Source organism: Haliotis rubra, unplaced genomic scaffold (assembly GCF_003918875.1).
Source record: "Haliotis rubra isolate DU_JTF1 unplaced genomic scaffold, ASM391887v1 Scf252, whole genome shotgun sequence".
In the NCBI taxonomy this organism is placed as follows: Eukaryota; Metazoa; Mollusca; class Gastropoda; order Lepetellida; family Haliotidae; genus Haliotis; species Haliotis rubra.
Window position 1 is genome coordinate 655537 of NW_025766581.1, and position 6094 is coordinate 661630.

Sequence of the window (6094 nt, forward strand, 5' to 3'; positions counted from 1 at the left end):
GTCGTAAGAGGTGACTAACAGGATGGGGTGGTCAGGCTCGCTGACTTGGTTGACATATGTCATCGTATCCCAATTGTGTAGATCGATGCCCATGCTGTTGATCACTGGTTTGTTTGGTCCAGACTCGATTATTTACAGACCGCCGCCATATAGCTGCAATATTGCCGAGAGTGGCGTAAAACTAAACGCACTCACTCACTTCTTTTGTAACTATGTTTCTATATTTGTATTATTATTTCAATGTTTTATTACGGTGAACATTATTGCTAAATTTAAATCTCTTAAAATGTTGATCAACTTAGGGAGGGCAACTTCTGTATAATACTATTACAAACGTAGAGGTTGTCACGAAGAAAGTGTCAAAACCCTTGACATTCTATGTCATCAATGCGACAGTTTAACAGTGTATAACAGGGACGTCTGACTGATATTTGCCTCAGTCGTGGAACGTCAGATAGATTTTGTTAGATGACTGGTCACAGCGCCCTGCTACTGTCCATCCGGTCATTTACCGTGAACTCATTAATACCGCGTTACTCAGTCTCTATTCTCAAGACAATCTGTAGATTGTCAAATATGGGGTCTTCGGACGAGGTACATGATGAAAACGCTTGCACGACATTGGCGTTTGCTCGATTCATAACACGTTGTGAATGGAATGATATTTTCCAGCCACATATACAATCATACAAATAGGTTCCCCAATAACATCACCCCAAAATGGAATATCCCGTACACCTGTTTAAATAGTATGTAAAGAAGACAATGTTTCGGAGTATTCTATTCTTGTTACTTCATTGGTGAATCAAAGCTAGATCCAGAGAGCTTATATGTGAGAACAACAAATATACGTACATATGCTCTGTGATTCCTAGCGTTCAATTACCTGATGAAAGAGTAAGAATATACTCGACACGTTGTGTTCCTTTTAATAGAGAAGTTCATCAGTGTCTTAAGTTCATGTATGTCACTTTTAAATGTCATTCAATGTATCGTGTGTTCGGGGCTGTTGAAAACCTGTTTGAAATTAACTGTGTGTCTGTGACCTACTTTGCAGAAACATGTCTTGTGATTGTTATTGGAATAAACTTCTGAGACTGTGGCTTTTGTTTCAGTCTAAGTAAACTTAGGCTCAGTATTATTCGTCACACTGTTATACTGAGTCTAACAAAACCTAGTAGAAGGTTGGGTCAGCTAACCTTTTGGACTGACCAATCAGAACACAGCTTACCAAGTTACTTAGACTGGCTTTTGTTTGTACATTCTCAAGACGATGTCTGAAACAAAGAAGCATGCATGGGTGATTTACGTCCAGATAGAAAAGAACCAATATACCTCAATTCGCTGCACACTGTTAGACGTCCTTGCAGTACAATGTACACATCTGCCTAAGTGTTCATTCTACATATGTCTTGAACATGTGAATTATGCTCTCATCACACAAGAGTATTCTAAATGAATCAGTTCAAAGAATATCAGTTTAATCTCGGTTATTTACAGGCCTATCTAGAGCTGGAAAATTGATGGGACAAACAATATACAATAAACAAACACTACTTTGATTGGCATTCTAGAAGACGAGAAGATGAAGAATAAGGACATTTTTTATGGATATACAACTTCTTTATTCTGTATAGGCAACGTTTCCACATAGACATCATAGGGTGATATTTTCACCCAAAATTACTCCCCATGTACCACTTTCTTGACAACGACATTAGAACCTATGTCGAAATCTATGTTAATATACAAACAACCCAACAGAAAAGAAACGATTGTTTCTGGTACACTTGTTGACACAACGCGCAAATATCCTTGGGGTATGCATTGTAAGTTGCTGAGAGGCCGGTAGAGTTTGTCCCGCAATAATGCACACTTTCGCGTCAAACTCTAATATCATAACGCTGATCTCATTTACCATACCACCAATACGTCTCGTTTACATAGTGCTATTAATTCTGTCGATGAGGAAAACACATCTTGATTTATTACAAAAGGTAGCAAGTACTCCGTTGAAATATATTATGTACTTCCACCGACTCCGAATCAGATTGTTGGTGATCTCAGCAGCCCTGGGTATTTTTGTAAAAAGATGAAGTCAACCAACCTTCAAATCACTGGTTACCAGTTACCCGCACAAACCACCGTGTTGGTGATACGTTAACCACATACATGTCAAATTGTCAACCAACTATCAAACCACTGGTTACCAGTGACCCGCACAAACCACCGTGTTGGTGATACGTTAACCACATACATGTCAAATTGTCAACCAACTATCAAACCACTGGTTACCAGTGATCCGCACAAACCACCGTGTTGGTGGCACATTAACCACATACATGTCAAATTGTCAACCAACCAACTATCAAACCACTGGTTACCAGTGACCCGCACAAACCACCGTGTTGGTGGCACGTTAACCACATACATGTCAAATTGTCAACTAACCATCAAACCACTGGTTACCAGTGACCCGCACAAACCACCGTGTTGGTGATACATTAACCACATACATGTCAAGTTGTCAACCAACTATCAAACCACTGGTTACCACTGACCAGCACAAACCACCGTGTTGGTGATACATTGCCCACATACATGTCAAGTTATCAACCAACCATCAAACCACTGGTTACCAGTGACCCGCACAAACCACGTGTTGGTAGCACGTTAACCACATACATGTCAAGTTGTCAACCAACCATCAAACCACTGGTTACCAGTGACCTGCACAAACCACCGTGTTGGTGGCACGTAAACCACACACATGTCAAGTTGTCAACTTACCATCAAACCACTGGTTACCAGTCACCCGCACAAACCACCGTGTTGGTGGCCCGTTAACCACATACATGTCAAGTTGTCAACCAACCATCAAACCACTGGTTACCAGTGACCCGCACAAACCACCGTGTTGGTGGCACATTAACCACATACATGTCAAGTTGTCAACCAACCATCAAACCACTGGTTACCAGTTACCCGCACAAACCACCGTGTTGGTGGCACATTAACCACACATATGTCAAGTTGTCAACCAACCATCAAACCACTGGTTACCAGTGACCCGCACAAACCACCGTGTTGGTGGCACGTTAACCACATACATGTCAAGTTGTCAACCAACCTTCAAACCACTGGTTACCACTGATCCGCACAAACCACCGTGTTGGTGGCACATTAACCACATACATGTCAAGTTGTCAACCAACCATCAAACCACTGGTTACCAGTGATCCGCACAAACCACCGTGTTGGTGGCACATTAACCACATACATGTCAAGTTGTCAACCAACCATCAAACCACTGGTTACCAGTTACCCGCACAAACCACCGTGTTGGTGGCACATTAACCACACACATGTCAAGTTGTCAACCAACTATCAAACCACTGGTTACCAGTGACCCGCACAAACCACCGTGTTGGTGGCACGTTAACCACATACATGTCAAGTTGTCAACCAACCATCAAACCACTGGTTACCACTGATCCGCACAAACCACCGTGTTGCTGGCACATTAACCACACACATGTCAAGTTGTCAACCAACCATCAAACCACTGGTTACCAGTTACCCGCACAAACCACCGTGTTGGTGGCATACATGTCAAGTTAACCACATACATGTCAAGTTGTCAACCAACCTTCAAACCACTGGTTACCACTGATCCGCACAAACCACCGTGTTGGTGGCACATTAACCACATACATGTCAAGTTGTCAACCAACCATCAAACCACTGGTTACCAGTTACCCGCACAAACCACCGTGTTGGTGGCACATTAACCACATACATGTCAAGTTGTCAACCAACCATCAAACCACTGGTTACCAGTTACCCGCACAAACCACCGTGTTGGTGGCACATTAACCACACACATGTCAAGTTGTCAACCAACTATCAAACCACTGGTTACCAGTTACCCGCACAAACCACCGTGTTGGTGGCACGTTAACCACATACATGTCAAGTTGTCAACCAACTATCAAACCACTGGTTACCACTGACCCGCACAAACCACCGTGTTGGTGGCACCGTTAACCACATACATGTCAAGTTGTCAACCAACCATCAAACCACTGGTTACCAGTGACCCGCACAAACCACCGTGTTGGTGGCACGTTAACCACATACATGTCAAGTTATCAAGTTATCAACCAACCATCAAACCACTGGTTACCAGTGACCCGCACAAACCACCGTGTTGGTGGCACGTTAACCACATACATGTCAAGTTATCAAGTTATCAACCAACCATCAAACCACTGGTTACCAGTGACCCGCACAAACCACCGTGTTGGTGGTCCGTTAACCACATACATGTCAAGTTATCAAGTTTACCAGTGACCCGATCAACAAGTTGTCAACCAACCATCAAACCACTGGTTACCAGTTACCCGCACAAACCACCGTGTTGGTGGCACATTAACCACACACATGTCAAGTTGTCAACCAACTATCAAACCACTGGTTACCAGTGACCAGCACAAACCACCGTGTTGGTGGCACGTTAACCACATACATGTCAAGTTGTCAACCAACCTTCAAACCACTGGTTACCACTGATCCGCACAAACCACCGTGTTTGGCCAGTCAAGTTATCAACCAACCATCAAACCACTGGTTACCAGTGACCCGCACAAACCACCGTGTTGGTGGCACATTAACCACATACATGTCAAGTTGTCAACCAACTATCAAACCACTGGTTACCAGTTACCCGCACAAACCACCGTGTTGGTGGCACATTAACCACATACATGTCAAATTGTCAACTATCCCAACACTGCAGGTTACCTCAGACATGTGACGGAGACAGTAAACAACACTTTGGATTGCACAACATGAGCCCAACATGCGGCAATCAACAGGGAATCATGCTGGTAGAGATTTTACGGTAGCTTCCAACACTTGTTTCTCTCAGCACATACTCAAAATATATAAACTCTTGGGTTAAGGAAATGCGAGCTCGATTGGAGTGCAACGCAGGTGTGCGTGCGTGCATGTGTGCACGCGTGTGTGTGTGAGAGAGAGAGAGAGGAGGGGGGTGACTCTGTGTGTGTGTGTGTGCGTGCGTGTGCGTGCGGGCGTGTGTATGTGTGTGTAAGTCTTTATGTGTGTTCTTGTGTGTCTGACTGTGTATGTGTGCGTGCGTGTATGAGAACTTCTGCTAGTCATGGCGCCCACTGAGATGCCAGTTTTGTCCGGTTGTTTTAATCCCCTTCAATGATATATAGGTGCTGAAATTGGACGGAAAATGTATCTGTGACATTTGGAGAACCTCAATACGCCCTAAAACGCTATTACGTTATCTTGTGCTTGGTTGTGTGCACAGTGAGATGATTGCTCAATCTGTGATGTCATGCAATCCTTACCAACATACATTCTTAGCTTTCCAGGGCCAGAGGGGAAGCTCAGTGGTTAAAGTGTTCGTAATGCTGAAGACCCAAGTCCGATTTCGCCCGAAGTTAAAATGTGTGAAGCTGATTTTCGGCATTCCCTGCTGATGTAAAATTGATAAAAGCGGTAAAAACCAACTTCACTGACAATCAATGCATTAACAGAATCATAATAACAATTTGTACTTATAACAACTACAATGTATATAATAATTATACAGGGTCTCCTTTCACAAAGCACTAAGGTGATCGTAACCTTAGTTCAATGTCAAAGAATGGGGGGGCGGTGGGTTAGCCTAATGGTTAAAGCGTTGGCTCGTCACGACGAAGACCCGGGTTCGAATCCCCACATGGGCACAATGTGTGAAGCCCATTTCTGGTGTTCCCCACCGTGATGTTGCTGGAATATTGCTAAACGCGACGTAAAGCCAAACTCAGTCAGTCAGTCAGTTAAAGAATGGGAGTTAAGGTTATCCTTAGTAAAGGTTTCTTCGTGAAAGGAGCCCGTGATCAACATTGCAGCATATTTAATATATCATAGATTGTTCAATGACTCTTGTAATATCAGTTGTATTTTACAAACAATAAAGGCAGGCAGTTAGATACCGTCGTGAAGATCTGCCATGCTTTGTTTAGTTTGCCGCGTTCACAATGAGATTAGTACTACCTGTGAAGTGTATAACGCCGAA